Source organism: Macrobrachium rosenbergii, chromosome 20 (assembly GCF_040412425.1).
Source record: "Macrobrachium rosenbergii isolate ZJJX-2024 chromosome 20, ASM4041242v1, whole genome shotgun sequence".
NCBI lineage: Eukaryota > Metazoa > Arthropoda > Malacostraca > Decapoda > Palaemonidae > Macrobrachium > Macrobrachium rosenbergii.
This window is the reverse complement of record NC_089760.1, coordinates 26892501-26916500: the sequence shown is the minus strand read 5'-3', so window position 1 is coordinate 26916500 and position 24000 is coordinate 26892501. Positions and strand designations below refer to the sequence as shown.

General features: G+C 34.5%; 1 protein-coding gene across 1 annotated transcript in view; it reads right to left on the bottom strand.

Moving 5' to 3' along the window:
• Window positions 1-24000, bottom strand: part of LOC136848926 (uncharacterized) — a 501001-nt gene that overhangs the window by 188582 nt on the left and 288419 nt on the right. Inside the window, exon 7 of the mRNA XM_067121743.1 lies at window positions 293-434. The gene's annotated coding sequence lies outside the window, so the exon portion shown is untranslated. The remainder of the gene's footprint in view (window positions 1-292; window positions 435-24000) is intronic.

The window sequence follows — 24000 nt, the reverse complement described above, 5'->3', positions numbered from 1 at the left end:
ACGTTTGGAGCTGAAGGATTCACTAGTCAAAAAGCTCTTTCTCACCTGAAGCTACAGTTCTCTTTCCCAATTTTGGTTACTTGCAGTCAGCCACGAGGCCTACCTTAAAGAAATTTTAATAATAACCTACACGTAAATATTTGAGAAATCCTTGTAACAAACATCCCAAACTAACCGAGTCTAAAGCATAACAACCTCTTTGGTAGAGGTAAGAAAATCTTTAATTTGAAGCAAAACATAAATTTCCAAACCGTTACTCGTCTCCATGTCTTAAATAATAAAGAAGACTTACTTGGTAACTGAGCTGATAAGGCGCTAAACACTGGCATGTTCGGTGCGGGCGTGAGTAGCAATGGATCACAACGAGGACCGAGAGCCAGTGCAGTGAGCGAGTGTGGTGACTCCCATCAGCAACAAGCGTTGAATGAGTTGTCCTGAAATTAGTGAGAAAATGTATATAATTATTTGAGGGTAGATAAAAAAATGTGACAAGATTTGGAGTCGAGTGAAAAAGAAAATAAAATCCTTCTCCCGGAGAGAGGTGCGCGGAGTCTTTTTGAGAAAATCTCTTTTGCCAAGAGTAAAAAGCATATGATTAAATGTTCAAGTTTTCCCTTAGGATTGTGCGATAGTTCACGAGCGTAACGATGAATTACTACAACCGTAAGATGTCTCTTCCTTTATTTTCTTTTTATTTAATATAATAATCAATAAAAAGAACAGATAAGAACGCATAGCATGATTGTGGAAGCAGTAAGTTCGAAATGTAGCATATGTCCTATGAATTAATGAGAGAGAGAGAGAGAGAGAGAGAGAGAGAGAGAGAGAGAGAGAGAGAGAGAGAGAGAGAGAGAGAGACTGCAATAGACACTAGGTCCTGACAACGCTTTATCTCAAGTAATAATCATACATCTTGCAGCCTTGACGACTTTCGTACCGAAATTACTGTTAAGGTATGAATGATGGTTTGTCCGCACTACTACGTAAGCTCCATTTGTTTTTATTTAGGGTACTTTTCTACCAGGCTCTGATTGCGTAAGAATAAGTGAGAGATAGAAGGTGGCGAAGAGAAACTAAAAGAGAGATGAAATGCTGATGTTCCCTCTGTCTATGTGTGTGTTTGTGTGTGTAAGGGCCTGACCACTTATGTCCTATATTCACGAAAAATGAGAAAAATCTATGAATACTGAAACGGTAACTTTCCAGACAAAAGCTAATCATGTAAGGAAAATCAGTCTTCCCAAGACTTTCAAAGTAGTTTTGCTCTGATTTTGTCCTTGCCTCTGTGTCGACATAACCTCCATTTTCTCATGAATGACTTAAACTTATGATTAGTCTCCGACGCAGTATCGGAAAAAGAGTTCAAAACTAATTTACATTTTAAAGCACTCTTCAATAATTCCGGAGGATGTACGCGCGCGCGCAGAGAGAGAGAGAGAGAGAGAGAGAGAGAGAGAGAGAGAGAGAGAGAGAGAGAGAGAGAGAGAGATTTATCAACATTTTAATGTTTGCCGGAGTGTGCAGGCTGCTTTTATATAGCACAATTTTCACGCATTATTTAATGCAATTTCCCCCCCTTACACTGCGCCTATATACTTTTTAGCAACAGTTTCAACAAAAGAATTTTCTAACCTCAAAAGACTCTCAGACAAAAAGGCGGAGAATCTACTATAGATAAAGATAAACTGAAAGCAGACGATACGGTACGCAAAGTAGCTTTTGTTCGAATACCACTACAATTAGGAACATTTTTGTCCGATTTGCGTACTTCGTACACAACATAAATTTATTCCATTCTTAAGTTGTCTGTGGAGACCCATAAATTTTCCCAACTTTTAAAACATTTCCCCATTATTACGTCTGAATGTCTTCCTAGTGACATTTGCAAACGCGCTCATGATTTTTGAAAATATTTATCGCTTGTATGAGACATCTGTATAAATAATAATACACATAACCACGCTCTTGTAGAACTTAAAAGCAGCTTGGTAAAAGAAGCATTCATTCTTTATACAGACGAAGATTAACAAATGTCTTTGTTTGGGTTGATTAAAAACAGATCACTTAAAACGAGAGCTGAATGAATGGTTCCATTTTATGTGGAGAACAAAAGAAAACAAGAAAAAAATGCGCCGAAGTTTCTTCAGTGCAATCGAAAATAAATTAGATCTATCTTTCGGTGGTCTCGGTATAATGCTGAATGAGCCGCTGCCCATGTTAAAGGCCCGTTGGTGGCCTGGCTTATATCGTTGCCAGACGCAAGATTATGGCTAACTTTAACCTTAAGTAAAATAAAAACTACTAAGACTAGAGGGCTGCAATTTGGTATGTTTGATGATTGGAGAGTGGATGATCAACATGCCAATTTGCAGCCCTCTAGTCTCAGTAGTTTTTAAGATCTGAAGGCGGACAAAAAAAAGTGCGGACGGACAGACAAAGCCAGCACAGTAGTTTTCTTTTCAGAAAACTAATAAAAAAGTATTCCCCAACATGTGACAGACAACCAACAGGAGAGTTACTCATATCTATTATATAACTGTGAACAATTCCAGCGTGGCTGGTGTCGAATGACAACCAGAGAGAAAGAGAGAGAGAGACTTCTTCAAATATGAATAGAGTAGTCTGGTGGGCGTTACATAACTGTCTGAGATGATAAGGGATTCTCTTTAGTTTCATGCAATAATGCCGAAAAGATAAGATAGTGCTAAGTTGTTGATCATAAAAAATTGTCTTTGTAAATTCCCGTTCCCTGATATCTCTCTTATTTTCTTTCATTTGATTAACAAATTAAAATGCAGGCATATTTTTATCTTAAAGTCTTTTCATGTCTCAAAGCATTATCCTCGACACCATACTTTTCAACATCTCCATTTTGCAACTAATCCATTTGAACAGATTTTATCTTCAATTCTAGAACTTGTAGACTCTTCCCTTCACCAGTGTCTTTGTCTAGACCTAAATTGCTCTTCCATATTTGCCTTTTGTCATCAGGTTCGCTAACTAAATTACAACCGTTGAGTCTAATCTAATTTAAATTCCTTCTTGATTATAGACACGTTTAAAGCAAGATATTTGCTGTAAAAATTGGCCAGTATTTAGGTCCAGTGTATCAGAAATGTCATCACGCATGTGTAAGGTAGACAAGACACTTATATAATATATATACCAGTTTGTAAAGCATAATCCTTGCTCTAACTACCCACTTAAAATCCCTGAAAATGATTTGAACTCTGAGTCAAAATTCGACCATCTTGGGCCAACAGAAGGGCTTTTAGTTTCACTAGGAAAGAAAAATAACAAGTAAAAACTGTGCCGAATTTTCTTTTCGGCGCAATCGAGTTTTCTGTACAGCGTATAATGCTGTATGAAACTCTCAGCCACGGCCCATGAAACTCTCAGCCGCGGTCCATGAAACTTTCAGCCACGACCCGGTGGTGGCATGTGTTGTTGGCACCTATAGCGGTGCCAGACGCACGATCATGGCTAACTTTAACCTTGAATAAACTAAAAACCTGAAGCTAGAAGAAGAAGAAGTATAAGTTTTACCAGACCAAGCTGATTAGGGCTGGCCTGAAAACTTACTGTTAAGAACCAAGCTAGCAAGGGCTGCTATTTGGTATGAACACATTATGATGATTGGAGGGTGAATGCCCATCAACATAGGGCCAATGTCTGATGATTGGAGGGTGGATGATCGACATACTAATTTCTAGCCCTCTACCCTCAGTACTTTTTAAGATCTGAGGGCGGACAAAAAAGTGCGGACGGGCAAACAAAGTCGGCACAATAGTTTTCTTTTACAGAAAACTAAAAACTTCCGATGTACAGAAATCCCTTATTTACAGGTTGCCTTCTGCACAACGATACGTACTGACAGGTGAATAGTTATCAAACAGTAACAATGATAATGGTAATTGGTAAGTGCCTTTGGCCATGATTATAATAGGAATACATTGAGGGTAAAATGTACTTTGACTTTGCTGCACACCATTTATTGAATCAAGTGGAGTTTTGGGATTCAGCCATATGACTACCAGCTCTTTCAAAAGAATGTCATTTCCATTACTTAATAAGATAAGAGCATTAGCATTCGAATGCCATGTAAGTATATGTTAATATTCAAACATATTTCTAAGTAGAAGGGATTTGTTTTTTCAAGAAATGTTCCCTATCGGAAATATGAAATGATATTTTTTTATTAAATGTTTGACAGTCTGAAATACAGCTTGTCTCCTTTTTTTGTTTCCAACCACAGTCTTTGAATGTTGAAAATTTAAATACCTACACAGGCGTAATAATGCATAATACAGAGTAATAATGAAAAACAAGAACGTTTGTCATTATGCATATAGATCACTTACTGAAAATATCACTCACCTCCCTCTTGAGTCTCTTTTCAAGGTAAAAGCTGATCTTGCATACAAAGCAGGTCCGCTCTGTGATCTCATCGATAACTATATTGCTTTTCCTTTCTTAGGTCAGTTTCAAACTTGGGTGATTTTCTAAAACCAATATCGCAAAAGCAGTTTCAAAGTCATCAGCATATTCAATATTCTCTGCAATACTTTGTCAGAGGTTAGAGGGAAGAAAAGTCAAACTTGGTGTTTTCATGTTATTAGAGTGTAAGGATGAGGGATAGATTTTCTTCAGTGCAAAAGCTCCATCAAGATTAAGGTTAAAATGCAAATACAGCTATTTAAATGTCTGGATAATTTTTCCATCTGCTATAACTGCTGCAAAAAATAGAAGTGACAATGTTAAGTATGATCATTATTATTTAAGCCATATGACGAATGAGGAGTTTAACGCACCAAACCTATATTTTTTAGATTTCCAATGATAGCTGTGGCTATTTTGAGCAGTCAATTCTTAAGGCTTCTATGAAATTATCTCAAATTTTTAAGGTTGAAATATGTCCAAAGATCTATTATACATACTTTTTATTTTAGCATATCATTACCTCAAGCATACTGCCTGAAGAATTCGTCTGCATTCTTCAAGAAACTCCACATTTGTCACAACATGCATGTACCCCGTTGTGCATGTTTTATAGAGCGTAAATAGAAATTTACGTACTAAACATATTTTAAACATATGATTCCTTGCAAACTTTAAGCTTTCGAAAACCCTCTACAATTTAATATCCAACATTATTTTCAGAACAGGATAAAGGGGACTTTTTTTCCCTTTGATGTTAGAAAATCTTTTGACACTTGCTACAAATAAGATCTCGACGAAAACTCGTCTTATATTTATCATATATAATCTCCTCTCTCTCTCTCTCTCTCTCTCTCTCTCTCTCTCTCTCTCTCTCTCACATCCTGATGGAAAATAAAAAAAATGAAACTGATAATGGTTTGTGGATTCAGTATTCAATAGAATAGACTCGCCACTATATAATAGATTATTATTACAATTGCTGTATAACTTGTTGACAAATGGAAACTACTTAGACATATCTAATGTATCTGTACATAACTACTTAAAAAATTCAGGAGGTGTATTTCACATTACTTCCAATCGATGTTCGTTTTACGCTTTACTTATGGAATTGGTATATGACGGAAACAAATCTCATAAACCATGTTTCATCGTGTTCAGATTTTATCGTTCGTTATAACTCATTAGTAGATGAACATGCTCTGCGGAATCTAACTAATATTAAGGTAAAGAAAATCTACCTTAATCTATTTATTATAGATCTTTTTAACCTGTTCAAGAATTAGAGCGTCCATCTGTTTTATGTGATTAGCTGATTTTACTTAAATCTATGATATAATATTCAAAACCGTCATTTTTCGTATTTAAAAGTGTATTATCACTATTCCTAACAAAGGGGACTGGGCCAAAAGTTTACCAAGCTCATTCAGGATCCAAAGGTTATTCCATAAAATTTTAAGACGACAGTTTTATGGTTTCTCATCCGCTTTGCTTTGAAAGTCTTGCTTAATTGTTCATTTAAAATAGACTAAACGTATTGATTTACTAGACTTGACTTGGGCACATGTGGCAACATAACTTACACGGCAGTGCTCATAATCTGAATAGCACAGTTTCATTATCCTTGGTATTTTCGTGCAACAGATAAAAATTATTACTGTTTTATGATCGATGTTTTTGTTCATATCAAAGAGGCTGTGTCGTACTGGATCAAGTGCCCACTATATATATATATATATATATATATATATATATATATATATATATATATATATATATATATATATATATAATGAGCTGAATACAGAGAAATACTAGGGATAAGTACAAATGTTTTTTGAATTGTAATACTAATGTTAATTCTAATTTGGACGGGTAATATTTTTTCTTTTTTCCATTTCTCTACATAAATCACATTTCATATATTGTTATGCATTTTACATAATATATTTTACATTATATATGGTCACTCATTTTACATCAGTCAAGAATATTTAGACGTGGAAAGCAGGATTCAAATGAAATACATAGATAGGTTTGACCACTTTCTCTACATTTCATTGTAAAATGAAAATCATAAAATTAATCATACCATAAACAATGATAGTACCCATAAAATCAAAGTTAATTATAGCATAATAATAATAATAATAATAATAATAATAATAATAATAATAATAATAATAATAATAATAGAATTTCATATATCTTGCTACTTGTGTGTGTGTGTGTGTGTATATATATATATATATATATATATATATATATATATATATATATATATATATATATATATATATATATATATATATATATATATATATATATATATATATATATATATAATGTATGTATGTATATATATTACGCAGTATTAACTTTAATATTATGGTTACCATCACTGTTTATGGTATGATTAATTTTATCATTTGCATTTCACCATAAAATGTAGAGAAAGTGGCCAAACCTATCTATGTATTTCATTTGAATCCTGCTTTCCATGTCAAAATATTCTTGTCTGATGTAAAATGAATGACTATATATAATGTAACATATATGATGTAAAATGCATAACAATATATGAAATGTGATTTATATAGAAAAATAAAAGACAAAAGAAAAAATATTACCATGCCAAATTAAAATTACCATTAGTATTACAATTCAAAAAACCGTTTGTACTTGTTCCCAGTGTTTCGCTTTCTTCAGCTCACTCTTCACACATTTATGAAAAAGGGAAAAGTAATTTACTAAACTGTAGGTTTTTTTTGTACGTTTAATTACATGTAAGTGTCAGTGGAAATCATAAACCTTTTTTCTCCTACCTGTTTTTTTGTTTTTGTTTTCTGTAAAAGAAAACTATTGAGATGGTTTTGTCTGTTCGTCCGCACTTTTTCTGTCCGCCCTCAGATCTGATCTTAAAATATGCTGAGGTTAGAGGGCTGCAAATTGGTATGTTGATCATCCACCCTCCAATCATCAAACATACCAAATCGCAGTCCTCTAGCCTTAGAAGTTTTTATTTTATTTAGGGTTAAAGTTAGCCATGATCGTGCGTCAGGTAACGCTATAGGACAGGCCACCACCGTCCCGTGGCTGAAGGTTTCATGGCCGCGGCTCATACAGCATTATACGTTGTACAGAAAACTCGACTGCGCCGAAGAAACTTTGGCGCATTTTTTACTTGTTTAATCTGATATAAACTGTATCTTTTCGTTGTTGAGTCCATCTTCCTTCTTGTTTTATGGAGACTTAGCCTAAACTGCAAAAGGGCTTTTGGTCACCAGTGCCACTGATCTTTGCATTAAGAACGATCAAGCAAATAAACTTATATAAGTTACAAGGAATAGGTGAAATCAGGGATTTCACGAAATCCCTAAGAAATTTGTGAAATGATCCATTCGCTCAAGAACATTTGATCCCCAAGGACTAGTACTAAACACGACGAAACAGTGATTCATCTACACTGTTTCGCCGTGTTTAGTACTAGCCCCTGGGGGGTCAAATGTGTTTCGCCATGTTCAGCACTAGCCCCTGGGGGGTCAAACGTGTTTCGCCATGTTCAGTACTAGCCCCTGGGGGTCAAATGTGTTTCGCCATGTTCAGTACTAGCCACTGGGGGATCAAATGCACTTAGGGACATTTGGTCCCCCAAGGGTTAGTTCTAAATAAGGCGAAACAGTTATCCCCCAGGGGATAGTACTAAACACGGCGAAACATTGTAGATCAATCACTGTTCCGCCGTGCTTAGCACTAGCCCTCATATAAATATATGAGGTTCCAATTCTGTTCTCTGGAAGTAAACTAACCTCGGCGTTGAAATATACAAATGGCACGCTGGATAGGCCTTAAAAAGTGGCTCCAGCTAAATAGTACAGGGTTTTCGGATTTGGGGGCATCGGGAATGAAGAGGATTCAAAAAGAGTGAATTAAGTAACCACGAGTAATTTACGAGAGACGTAAATTTGGGGAAGCTTCCTTCGCTTATATTGACCATCGCCTTTCTCTTTTTACCATTTCTAGCAAGCTTAGTAATCGTTGATTTCTCTGTGAATTCCGATTACAAGCACATATTCATCTATCTTAAAAAAAGATAGATGCAGCCCTTAAATATTCATGTAAATTGTACGTTACCCTGAAGACTTGTTTCAGAGTAAAGTAAAAATTTCAGGTATATGTTTAGTTAACACTTCAATATAAATTTATTCCAACATTAATGAAATGACTTTAAAACTGGAGACTCGTTTCAAAGTGAAGTAAAAATTTCATATGTATTTATAATAACCAAATTAATCAAAATATGTTCCTACATTAAGGAAATGACGCCAAGGTGGATACCTATTCTGAAGTAAAGCAAACCTTTCAATTACGTGTATATGTTTAGTTGACATATTATTAATCATTTCCAAATTTCCTGTCTATAAAACAGAATGAAAAATATTTCAGTAGTAAGGATCTTTTAGCCGAGTTGTTCTGTCCTTGGACCACTATTATTTCATATACTGAACTGGAAGAGTACGAGAGAGTGAAGTGAAAATGCTCTAAAAATTTCTCAAAAATGTCCAAGAAAGAGAAGCGACGCATTTCACGCTGGCGGAGCATAATGAGGTAACCATGAAGATTTAATAAGAGCGTAATAGTGCCTGGCCTTGAGAGAAGAATTCTGGAATGTGTGCCTGCACACTGAGAGAGTGAGAGAGAGTCAAAGAAAATTCACCGTGTCTTTGAGACTGGTAATTCACGGATGCCGTTGACGTCTATTCAGCCACCCTTCATGCTTCATGGTTTCGGCAAACAGGACATCTTTCTAGATGCATTTAGAGCCTACTCGTCACTTTTCACCAGACACGCATGGAATTTTTAATAACCACAATGCCCTTTTAACTTCCCGATTTCTTTACACTTTGGAAACGCTTTTCAACACTAAGCTTAGATCCAAATGAAGAAAGAAACGACGATATTCTGATGCCCGGCCGAGATTCGAACTAGCGTCTGGGGTGTCAGAGCGAGGTAACGATGATTACCTGGCCACGATGATAAGTATAAGTCTATTCCCGCTCATACGTACTTATATCTGTCGAATTCAGATACATTTACTGGAGCTGGAATAGGCCCATTGTCACCATCACAGTCAAGTATTTAATAATTTATTGCTTTTAAGGCTAGAATATATATTCAGATTTTACAAGTAACTTTTAACCAGATTTGTAGATATTTATAGCCATGGTTTGTATAGCTTTAATTTCAAATAGGTAGGCTTGAAAAAATAAATGCAAATATTTTCAGAGGAGAAAACCTCCATGTAGTTTTATGTGTAGGCTGTGGCAATGTAAAGTTTCTAGCATAAGTTAAGGAGCAAGACTTTTCAACATCACACTAAAGTCTTTACGTATGATAATAAACCTGGTGGAAATTAGGTAAACTTTAAGTAACAAGAAACACAACCAGATCTTTTAGTACAGAAAAAGTAATATTTTTCGGACTGTCCTAACAGCAGGGTTATACTAGAAAATCGATCCGCTATATCTTCTAGCAAAAAAAAAAAAAAAATATCTAGTCGTGTCAAGAAAAGAATATTAATATATTAATATATATATATATATATATATATATATATATATATATATATATATATATATATATATATAATATATATATTAATATGTCAGTTTTCTTGACATGACTAGATATTTTTTCTTATTTTTGCTAAAAGATATAGCGGATCGATTTTCTAGTATAACCCTGGACTATATGGTGCCTGTTGTTAAGGAGAGTCCGAAAATATTACTTTTTCTGTACTATATATACATATAGATAGATAGACAGACAGATAGATAGATAGATAAACATACATACATACATACATACATAATATATATATAAATTATATATATATATATATATATATATATATATATATATATATATATATATATATATATATATATATATATATATATATATATATATATATATATATATATATATATATATATATATATATATATATACATACACACATGTGCATGAATGTAAGTGGGCGTGTGTGCATCGCATATCAAAGTCAAATAATATGGAACATAAAACCATTCTCAATCTCCAAAATTCCAGTAAATGGAAAATAGACAACCGCACTCCTAACCAATGCCCTAAACATCACTTCAAAGATGAATTGTGAGATCTCGCCACCGAACGATTTCATTCCCTCGTTAATTTAGAGTTTGAGGTTGTTTATGAAATTAACTTTGTCCATTATACAAACCCAATTAGCACTGATGCCTCTCACGAGACGCGAAGACAATCTGGGTAGGATCCACGAAAATACAACGATTCGATTCAACCGGACTCCCGGGAAATTCGGGATAATTTAAATATCGGAAGAACGAAGAAACCAAATCAGGTGCGTCCATTCCTATTCCAGAGCAATTCCCAGTTCGTATTATGATTAATTCGTGTTATTTCGTTAACGAAAACTTGATATATTGTTTTTTGCTCGAAGAGATGGGATGGATGACCAGCGTGCTGTTGGATATTATATGGGGAGGATTTGTCGTGTGGAATACATTCTGTCAGCATTAATGAATAAACAACTACTAATGTCTGTCTATCCATCTATTTATCTTTATACATAAATACTCGTATATGCATGTATGTATGTGTATATGCGTGTGTATATACACACACACATACAGTATATATATATATATATATATGTGTGTGTGCATGTGTGTTTTTATGCATACGTCTTTGTGTATGCGTCAGCGGATGTAGAGATGCGCGCTACTCTAATGGAATTCTTATCACAAGCCGCGGAAAGAATATCAAATGCATATTTTTCACAGCAAAATTTGGGAATGTGGCATCAGTACCTTCAGGTCACGTAGTATTCCAGCGCTTTCTCTGCCATTACCATTCACTTTCAAGTTTAAAACGAGCGTAGGACACCTTGCATACTTAACGTGTCAGGAGATGGAAAAAAAAGTTTTACTTTCTTCCCTGAAAGTGGACGTAGGTGTGATAGATAGCAAGATAGGAGGTGGGAGGATCTGAACCTTTTTTATACTTTTTTTTTTTTAGCTCAGGGGTTCTTTGTTTGATAGACAAATAAAAAGGAATAGAAATGGTTGAAAAATTAATTGATTTCATAATCCCAGCTATGGCATAATCATGACAATAAATATAAAGCTTTAAATTTTATCTGTTTTTATGTCTGACTGAGAATGTATTCAGAAATGATTGGGTAAAAAATCTCGACATCTTTTGCCTTAACGTGGGAAAAGTAATATTTATTTTTTTATTGCAGTAACAATTCTACTGACTTCGATGCACTTCATTCTGTTACAAAAATATGATGAAGCCTGAATGTCAATCCAAATGAAATGCACCAACATAACAAAAAGAAGTTTACCGAGCACTTTCATTAAGCAATTTATATCAAGAAAATTCTAAACAATCTAAATTACGACCTGGATTGTTTTTAAAGGAGAGATGTATTTCGTTGTCATTAAACATTACAGAAAAAAATAAACATAAACAGAAACGTTCAATGTGGTAAGAACCATAAAAAACTACTGAAGGCAAAGTTCAAGAGATTGGGAAACCTCTATATTCCTAGCTACTGCTCTCTCTCTCTCTCTCTCTCTCTCTCTCTCTCTCTCTCTCTCTCTCTCTCTCTCTCTCTCTCTTATTTGTGTTTTCATCTCACACTCGACTCTTAGGTGAACAGTCTAAGTATTTACAAACTTCCGATTATATTCTTCAAATACACCGTCAACAATAGTACTTGCAGTGTCATTACCGACGGACAATTTCGTTGAAGAATGACTGGAATGACATGCTCCGTTCAGTGGGTCTCTCCTCACTACCAGCATGAGCGCAGTCCTCACTTATCTATTGGTTAATTAATCTTGACAGTCCAAATATTATCTTTAGGTCTAAAACCTTTTTGCTATTAACGTCTATTAAGTTCGATCAAACGCGAAATAAGTTGTATGGAACAACCTGAACGTCCAAAACATTCATAGAGAAAAGAGGCATTTTTTTTTATATTGAACGAGGAAGAAGAAGACTGATTTATTGATTCGGAGAAACACCAGATATTATGTTGCATAGAGGTAGAAAGTGTAACACGATACTAAATATAAGGTTCAGAAACGGGTGAGAGTAAAAGCCAAAATGGATATGGGAATTCATTTTATATTCAGCATATCTCGATTTCTGGATCCTCCCAATACAAGTCCCAACCGTCTCACTCTTTCTTCTAATCTTTATTACTTATATCACGACCCCCGTTTATATTTCCAAGACATTTCAATAGACTGAAATTCATTTTGTAATTTTCAAACACTTTTGGTTTCCACTTGCCATCAGCCTTACTCATTTCCCTTTCATTTCTACGCAACTTCGATTATCCTCCGTTGAACCAAACGTTAAAAGGAAAAGGAGAGGATGTTGTTGTTTTAACACAAAGAGAATTTGAACAAAAAGAGACATTATCATACATACACACACACACACACAAAGAGAGAGAGAGAGAGAGAGAGAGAGAGAGAGAGAGAGAGAGAGACTCGTTTCACTTCAAAAGAAGCACTCTTTCTCTGTTGTTTTTTGTATTTCCATTAATAATGATGATAACAATAGAGTCAGCCTTTGTTATGGGTACTACCTTTAATTTTACGAAATTTACCCTCCTACACACTCTCTCTCTCTCTCTCTCTCTCTCTCTCTCTCTCTCTCTCTCTCTCTCTCTCTCTGCAAAAGAGACGTCGTAACTCCTCTCGTAACTGCATGACAAACGCCTTTTACATAAATTCTTTAATCCCCTTTGGCCACAACAAAAAAATCCACGTCGAGATAATAAAACATCTGGAAAAATATTGCTTATAAAAATGGCTGCTCGGCTCACTTGCCCAGAGAAAAATACTGAGCGTGAATAATGCAAGGAAGAAAGAGTTGTTTTCCTCTGCAGTGGCGAATGAGAAAACTTCTGATATTCACAGATATTTGTCCCCTAAACTGAATTGAGAGGTTTGAGAAGGATTAACGAAGATGGGCGAAAAGGAAAGGGAAATTGAGAAGGCGAATAAAGGGTTGATGGGGACTGGAATCAGCATGTGATGGAAATTATGAAATGATTCTCAAAAGGTTGAAATGTTTTTGAAATATTGGCAGATCTTGATAAAGGTGATTATGGTTACAGCTTAGAGAGAGAGAGAGAGAGAGAGAGAGAGAGAGAGAGAGAGAGAGAGAGAGAGAGAGAGAGAGAGAGAAAATTTATGCCAACTGAAGAATCATCACATCCTTAAAATACACACACACAAACGAAAATGAAACATTAAAAAATAACCTGTTTCTAGTAAGAGTAGTTAATATCTTTGATAAATTATACACAAAAAACAACACTTTGTAATTCTCTGATAATGTCAGCCCTAAATTAGGGATATTTTTATCTACCATACTCTGTTGGCTAACATGTTCTACAAAAAATCTTATATTAAGGTAAACTTCATCAGGTTTTTTTTTGGCTAAGGTACCTTTATTAGATTAGGTAGATGTATCTGGCATACAGTACAGAAAAACAGACAGTTTGATGAGTCCGTGATAAGACATTGCATTTTTATCTGTTCTTTAAATGAGGATTATGCTTATTACTTTACGGACAACAGAATGGTCAGATCAAGCAGTTTGCCAACTGAAGAATATTGTCATCGCAATATACAAATAGAACGACATCCTGATGCACCAGAAGTCGCTGTCATTACTACATACGCACAGCAACGGTTTGTAATCTGGACATTCTTAAGACATGGTAATATGTCTTTGAATCATTCAAATAAAAACGAAATTTTATTCGTATCAGAGGCATAGTGAAATATCTATGATTAGTTATCAAAGCATCATCACATCTCTTGTTACCAGAGGAAACCATCACAGAATTACCATGAAATAGATAAGTTTATGAAGAGCATTAAATCTACTAACAATAAAAATCAAACACCTCTCTATTATGCAAACTGCACGTTGCAAAAATGGAGATGGTAGTTATGGTATTTTTCTTTCTTGGATATACTGAATGCATTTTTGAGCTAATGGCCCTTGTTATCGACTACATTCTGTTAGATAAAGGTTACCTATCACATTGCTTTTGTACAATTTGTTTCAGTCAGATGAAATATACATTACCTGAGCTGATGAAATGTACTAAAAAATATTTCCTATACGTAAACATTTTTTCTGTTGAACTGCAATTCCACTCCCGCCCTCTCTCTCTCTCTCTCTCTCTCTCTCTCTCTCTCTCTCTCTCTCTCTCTCTCTCTCTCTCTCTCTCTCGCTGTCTCTGTCTATCTCTGTCTCTGCTATGGTTTCTGTCCGTCTGAATGTGTGTGTGTGTGTGTTTGGTGACGAGAGTTCGTGCCAGTGTAATGTTATCATAACTTTCCTTTTTTCGTTTTACTCGAAATCAGATCCTTGCTTTTGCAGCAGTAAAATTTCGATAACATTTGTCCCTGTCTTACTCGCAATTCCGAATACGGGTGCGAGAGTAAGGCGAACGCACATTGGCATTGTAATGCAAATACTTGCACGAGCAGACGCAGATTGCTACACATAATGCCTCACGTCTAAACAGATGTTGCAGCTGAAGTTTGTTTCCGCTGACTTTGGAAGTGGTCACCAGTTGCAGACGCTGGAATGTTACGCCACGCTCGTCAATCAATATATTCCCCACCGAGAACAGACACGCAGTCGCACCTGAATGTATCTCTATTAAAAGCAGTGAGATGTGGTACTGTTTGTAAACTGATTGGTAAGGTGATTTGTTATATTTTGAGATTAATTTAGCCTCTATCTTCCTTAATGTAGCATATTCAAATGTTGTTTGATGCCATTACTTCATGAAATATTTTTATGAAGGCCTAAGGAATGAGTCACTGAAAAAGTAAAACAAAAAAAAAGATAAAAGAACTGAAAAAAATAAAACAATTAGATGAAGTAAGTGTCCCGGTCTTAAAAAATGGCAGGTTATAGTTTCAAGGGGAAGAGCGAAACAGTTCTACATTTCTTAGAAAAAGGGAAGGAAAAAACGGCTGAACGGAATCAAAGGTCCACTAAAAGAGACTTTTCTTATGTTAAAGTAAATTTTGAGTCTAAAAAACAAACATTTATTACGTTTTATTTGTCGTGTTGGGCCTCCTAAAGCATGACTGTTATTTTAGATATTTCCTCCAATCAGGTAACAGAAATTACATAAAAGTCAGTTGTTTATGATACAGTTAATTGGTAAGTTCCCTTCTTTCTCTCTCTTAATTTAAAAAAAATATTTTTGAATGTTTCATTTATAAGTACTGCTATCGAGCAGAAGCTTGCTTGTGATGCTAATGAGGTTCTTACCTTGACAAATATGAAAGTCGTCCCTTTACAGGTTACAACAATTATGATGGAGTAGACACCTCTTTTAAAGTGGTTCTATTGAAAAGAATGGCAGCATCAGTTGAACCGATTTTATACAAGGTCTTTTCAAATCTTCCTACTGCTCTCTTTTATTCAGGGCTAACATTTGCTAAAATATCGCCGATGTAAATAGCCTGGATAAGAGGAAAGGCAGGTAATAATAATACTTATGATTTGCTTTATGACATTCAGAACGTTGCGAAAGTTCTTTAGTTATATGAAGTCAGCTTGATGTGTGGGTGAATGCGTGCGCCCTGACCTGCGTGAATCTTTCAGCTGAGTCCTATGACGGCTAATCATTCACAGGGGAAAGCATTGTTCTTTCAACAGGCCATGCATTAACCACATGATATGAGGGAGGCATGCCATTGTATGCTTTCAGTTCGGGCATGATTTGAACTCATGCAGACCCAGTGATATTCGTCTCCCTGAAACAAGCCTTTAGCTTATCCCCTCGTGTTTCTCTTCGTTGTAAGGTAAATGTAAAGGTAAAGCGGGACTTGTCAAGCATGTAATATACATATATACATACACACACACACATACACACACATATATATATATATATATTTATATAATTATGTATATATACTTATATATATATATATATATATATATATATATATAAATTTATTTATGTATATATATATTTATATATACTGTATATATATTATTATATATATATATATATATATATATATATATATATATATATATATATATATATATATATATATGTGTGTATGTATATGTAAAGTGAGAATATATGTGCCCGTGTGACACAGGCAAAAATACAGTAGTACCTAGATGAAAACGAGGTAACTCTATAAAGAATGAAAAAATGTATTTTTAGGCTTAAAAATTTATAAACAGAAACGACAAGACTAGTATTTTGAAAACCTTCCTACAATTTTGATGATATAGATTTGCTGAGAAACGTGGATGCCGTTTAAACATGAAACAGAAGTATGGGAGAAATCTAACTTTTCCAATGACAAAACAAGTTGTCCTATACTTAATATTTGTTATTATATAACTCAAGAAACCTGTGCCGTCACTGGATAGTCAGTCTTTTGTACTTTAGTATAAAGCTTGAATTCTCTCTTCGTTCTTTGCTTGGTTTCCTTGATTATTCAGTATCCATATTTCAATGCGTTAAATTGTTTGAGCCATTTGTATCTTTCCATTTCCAAAATGATAAATTGTGCAATCTCTTCTAATTACTTCAATAAATTATGCATCAGGTTCTTTGTTAAGAAACGAAAAGACGAGGCCATTAAATTCGAAACTCAAAAATTCGCAAACTTTCGAAAAATTTAATCTAAAATTGTGCTTAATTTGTTTTTTATCGGTCAGAAGAGAAAACACCTAGCGATGTGGCCAAATTCACAATTACATGCAAAGCAGCTAAAAGCACGCCATTTGTTGTTTGTGTGGCTAGTAATATTTTCTCTTCACGCTACAATAAGGTATACATTTACGTCCTAATCAATATGCCTTCTATTTTATTTTATTTTTTTGTATATCTTGCATGATTTTTTTTCCACTCATTGCATGTCGCCATGAAAGTCATAATATATGGCACACAAAAGAGCAGGTCGATGTTCCGCCATCATAAAGATGAGATATTTTGATATTCGCGAACGTATTTGGGGTAAAACATCGTATTTTCTTGTTAAAGGTAACGGGAAGTCATGGATATATAAGACAAAATCTCGGTTGTTTTTTGGAATGCGTTTCAAAAATTTGAGCTCTCTCTCTCTCTCTCATTGGATGGGTCGATATCGTACTCGGCTAGCACTGTCCTAGGCCCGCGTTCGATTCTCCGGCCGGCCAAAGAAGAATAAGAGGAATTTATTTCTGGTGACAGAAATTCATTTCTTAGTATAATGTGGTTCGGATTCCACAATAAGCTGTAGGTCCCAATGCTAGGTAACCAATTGGTTCTTAGCCAGGTAAAATAAGTCTAATCCTTCAGGGTCAGCCCTAGGAGAGCTGTTAATCAGCTCAGTGGTCTGGTTAAACTAAGGTATAACTTTTCTCTCTCTCTCTCTCTCTCTCTCTCTCTCTCTCTCTCTCTCTCTCTCTCTCTCTCTCACGGAAAAGCGATAGTGAATGACAACTTATTCCTATTGACATATTTTAACAAACATGTTACATCTTATTGTCATACACACAAAATTATATGTATACATGTATTTATTAATATATTTGTATATGTGTATATATGTATATATATAAACATATATATATATATATATATATATATATATATATATATATATATATATATATATATATATATATATATATATATATATATATATATAATATATATATATATATATATATAATCCAAGGCGGTTCAGGGAAAGGCACTGTCCTTATGCATTTTATTAAAATATGCCGACGTTTCACAACTCCTCATAGTTGCATTTTCCAGGCTGCAAACAGCGAACATGGCAATCAGTAAATTAAAATTAAAATCACAAGTCAGAATTACAATTACAATAAAACGTTCATAATAAAATGACTAAAACCTATCCTAAAAAGAACAAGTAAGGCTGTAACAACCTACCCAGAATGAAGTTAAAAACAAACTACTGCACTCGCATTGAGTATTACAAAAGAGAGAGAAAATACATAAATAAATAAACATACAGACAGAGAAGAAACAACTTAACAAGACCATCAGGCAATAAACAGTTGTGTAGAGGATGTGTGGGAGTTTAATGGTGGTACAGTTAATTTAATAATAATAGATTCAAGAATTGTTAAATCATTTGCTTTTTGTACTTGTCCTATTACTGAAAAATCTTTATTTTCTATGAATGTTTTACATATCTTCGAGTGATTCCTGATATTAGACTGTTCAGGGCTGGATAATCTGCTCACGGTTCTAAAGCTGACTCCTCTATGAGCATCGATGCGAACCCGCAACAGCCCTTATGTACATCCGACATAGATCCCCTGACTACATCTGGGGCACTTGTATATATAACGTTGGATGTAAACAAGGGACTGAGCTGGTCTTTAAACTTGAAAGAGAGCGCCAACTGTTCGGGGTTCCTCGGCATATTTTAATAAAATGCATAAGGACAGTGCCTTTCCTGAACATTTTGGATTGTTCTTCGAGCTGTTGCTCCGGAAGTTAGAGGTATATATATATATATATAAAATCTTACATACATACTTACATACACAAATATGTACACACACACATTATATATATATATATATATATATATATATATATATATATATATATATATATATATATATATATATATATACAGATTTCCTTAACAGGTGAGGCTTCTGAGAAGAGAGAAGACAATGTTTATGGTACAGTCATATTTTGACTGCTGAAATGTTGTTGAATCACCTGTACAGAAGATTTCACAACATTAGCGGAACTATATAACTACACAGAATTCTTATTAAGGCCTCGTTAAGCCCTTTTGTACTGTACCATTGTTTTCTAATTTATGAGATGATAAGGCCCTTTTTTCTATAATTCTTTAATTGTCTAGCATTTTAGGAGGCCATCGTCTTCTCCTACTTACCAACAATTCTGAACTTTTGCTCTTTTCACCAAACTGTTATAGTCCATTCTTAGCAATTCTCCTAATTCCCTGTTTTCATATCAAAACTAATTTGGATCACACATAATGTCCAGAATACGTAATATATAATCCTTTTATATGTATGTATGTATATACACACATACAGTACACACACACAATATATATATATATAATATATATATATATAAATATAATATATATATATATATATATATATATATATATATATATATATATATATATATATATATATATATATATATATATATATATATATATATATATATATATATATATATATATATATATATATATATATATATATATGTGTGTGTGTGTGTGTGTGTGTTATACGTGTGTATGTACGTATGTAAGTATATACTTAGACGGTTGGTAACTATCCTAATTCCGGGTTTTCATACAGACTAGCTAGAATAGATAATAACCCATATTCCTCCTCGGCCTCCCTGACTGTAAAACCTTTCCCAATCTCCCTCTATAAAGTGAAATTCAGACGCCTCCTAAGAATCGAATCCGGTTTGGGGAAACCGTTTCGGAAGGACATGACTGAATGCAAATCGGCTTAGAAAATTCCTACTTGCAATTTCGGGAAGATTTCATTCCGTGAAAAGGAAGGAAAAAAACCCCCATTATCAGAAGTTCATTGAAATTCGGCTGGCGGTGTCCATAATGTGAGAGAAAGGCCGTTGGAAATTTACTTCGCGTTCCCATTGTGCAAAGGAACGGCGCTTTTATGAAGTTGAGACAACGGTGCAGTTGTCATGCGTGTTTTTACTCTCAGTCACTTTTGGTTGCCAAGTCACTAAAGTGAGGGTGAATCGTAGGGATTATGTTGAAGGGAAAGTCGTATTTACGAAGTTTAATATCATTGGTTGAACAGAATCGACTCTGAACGAGTTAATAATCCTTCAGAAAACTCGACTGAAATGCATTCAAAAGTAGAAATCCTCTTTACCTAAGCACATATTAATTCGAGAGAGAGAGAGAGAGAGAGAGAGAGAGAGAGAGAGAGAGAGAGAGAGAGAGAGAGAGAGCATAATGATTCGTTAATTCAATAAAGAGCGGCAGCCATTATGTCTCTATATTGTTCCTCCACTTCTAGTTATTCTCTTATTTTCTATGCTGCTTCATCATCGTAAATATTGTTATTGTTGTTGAAAGTTTCCGAGGTTCCGTGTCAAAATCCATGGCAAACGCTTTTCACCGCTCGAAAGATCGTTAATCACCATCATTATTACGCACTTCTTATATCGAAAGGATGATAACGACGAGGGATTACGTTGCAACGAAAGTTGTTACGAAAGTTTGACATTAATGGTTGGGTAAAATAGCCTCAAAAAGAGTTATCCTTCAGGAGATTCTAAGATGAAAACAGTCAAAGGTGGAAATTCTCTTCTTATTTATGCTGCATTAATTTCAAAAAAGTGAGAGAGAGAGAGAGAGAGAGAGAGAGAGAGAGAGAGAGAGAGAGAGAGAGAGAGAGGCTGATAAGGGCTGATTCATTAATTTCATGAAAAAGAAAAACCATTATATTTTATTATCTTCATCCACCTCTAGTCATTTTTAATGTCTGACTTTATTTTCGCTCCTTCGTCGTTAGTATCCTAGGAAAATATACGGTAAATCCACATTAGCGCTTGTAAGGGCGTCAATTATTCATCACTATTATGCAATCTTTCGGATATCGGAGGATGATGAAATCAGGTTAAAAATATATCATTAGGATTCCATTTTTCAGCTTAATTGAGAGTTATCTTATCATTCTTTTGCATTTGACATTTACACGTTCGTAACAGTTTTATACACTAATATATACACACATATACTGTATATATACATGTTTATATATAAATATGCATATTATATATATGTATATACACACATACTTATACACACATATACTCTCACACACACACATATATATATATATATATATATATATATATATATATATATATATATATATATATATATATATATATATATATATATATATATATATTAACAAGGCGTTGCGTAGATTGTCTCCGTATCTACTATATGACATTTACCAAAGAGGTACCTTCACGGATTACGAACTGTCCTAATTCACTATTTTCATATCTTTACTAATAAATACCACAGAATATCTAGAACAGATAACAACACATATTTCTCCTCGGCCCCCTTGACTGTAAAACCTTTCCCATTCCTCTATGAAGTGAAATTCAGACGACTCCTAAGAATCGAATCCAGTTTGGGGAAACCGTTTCGGAAGGACAGGACTGAATGCAAATCGGGTTAGAAAATTCCTACTTGGAATTTCGGGAAGATTTCATTTCGTGAAAAGGAAGTAAAAAATCTACATTATCAGAAGCTCATTGAAATTCGGCGGCGGTGTCCATAATGTGAGAGAAAGGCCGTTGGAAATTTACTTCGCGTTCCCATTGTGCAAAGGAACGGCGCTTTTAAGAAGTTGAGACAACGGTGCAGTTGTCATGCGTGTTTTTACTCTCAGTCACTTTTAGTTGCCAAGTCAATAAAGTGAGGATGAATGGTAGGGATTATGTTGGAGGGAAATCGTATTTACGAAGTTTAACATCACTGGTTGAACAGAATCGACTCTGAACGACTTAATCCTTCAGAAAACTCGACTGAAATGCATTCAAAAGTAGAAATCCTCTTTACCTAAGCACATATTAATCCGTGAGAGAGAGAGAGAGAGAGAGAGAGAGAGAGAGAGAGAGAGAGAGAGAGAGAGAGAGAGAGAGAGATGATGATTCGTTAATTTAATTCAATAAAGAGCGGCAGCCATTATGTCTCTATATTGTTCCTCCACTTCTAGTTATTCTCTTATTTTCTATGCTGCTTCATCATCGTAAATATTGTTATTGTTGTTGAAAGTTTCGAGGTTCCGTGTCAAAATCCATGGCAAACGCTTTTCACCGCTCGAAAGATCGTTAATCACCATCATTATTACGCACTTCTTATATCGAAAGGATGATAACGAAGAGGGATTAGGTTGCAAGGAAAGTTGTTACGAAAGTTTGACATTAATGGTTGAGTAAAATAGCCTCAAAAAGAGTTATCCTTCAGGAGATTCTAAGATGAAAACAGTCAAAGGTGGAAATTCTCTTCTTATTTATGCTGCATTAATTCGTGAGGAGACAAAGGAAGAGAGAGAGAGAGAGAGAGAGAGAGAGAGAGAGAGAGAGAGAGAGAGAGAGAGAGAGAGAGAGGGCTGATAAGTCATTAATTTCATGAAAAGAAAAAGCCATTATATTTTTATTATTTTCTTCCACCTCTAGTCATTTTTAATGTTTTATCTTTATTTTCGCTTCTTCGTCGTTAGTATTATTACTGTTATCGCAAACTATTTGGGCTTCCTAGGAAAATATACGGTAAATCCACATTAGCGCTTGTAAGGACGTCAATTATTCATCACAATTATGCAATCTTTCGGATATCGGAGGATGATGAAATCAGGTTAAAAAATATATCATTAGGATTCCCATTTTTCAGCAAATTGAGAGTTATCTTATCATTCTTTTGCATTTGACATTTCCACGTTCGTAACAATTTTATACGCTAATATATACACACATACTGTATATATACATGTTTATATATAAATATGTATATATATATATATATATATATATATATATATATATATATATATATATATATATATTTATATATATACAATACATATATATACACACACACACACACACATATATATATATATATATATATATATATATATATACATATATATTTATTAACTTAGGGCGTTGCGTAGATTGTCTCCGTATCTACTATATGACATTTACCAAAGAGGTACCTTCACGGATTACGAACTGTCCTAATTCACTATTTTCATATCTTTACTAATAAATACCACAGAATATCTAGAACAGATAATTTGTTACACACATTTCTCCTCGGCCCCCTTGACTGTAAAACCCTTCCCATTCTCCCTCTATAAAGTGAAATTCAGACGACTCCTAAGAATCGAATCCAGTTTGGGGAAACCGTTTCGGAAGGACAGGACTGAATGCAAATCGGGTTAGAAAATTCCTACTTGGAATTTCGGGAAGATTTCATTTCGTGAGAAGGAAGTAAAAAAAATCTACATTATCAGAAGCTCATTGAAATTCGGCGGCGGTGTCCATAATGTAAGAGAAAGGCCGCTGGAGACTTCGTGTACCCATTGCGCAAAGGAACGGCGCTTTTATGAAGTTGAGGCAACGGTGCAGTTCCATGCGGGTTTGGACTTTGCGACTTAAAAACGATGAAGAATAGAAGGGACTGATTCGAAGTTATGTTTACAAATGTTTGAAATTGCTGGATGCGTAGAAGAGACGGAAACAAAAATTAGTCCTTTACGAGAGTCTAAGCTGAAAGGCGGTCAAGGGTGGAAATTCTGTCTGTAACTGTGAACATATTGATTCGTGAGGAGAGAGAGAGAGAGAGAGAGAGAGAGAGAGAGAGAGAGAGAGAGAGAGAGAGATTCAGTGAA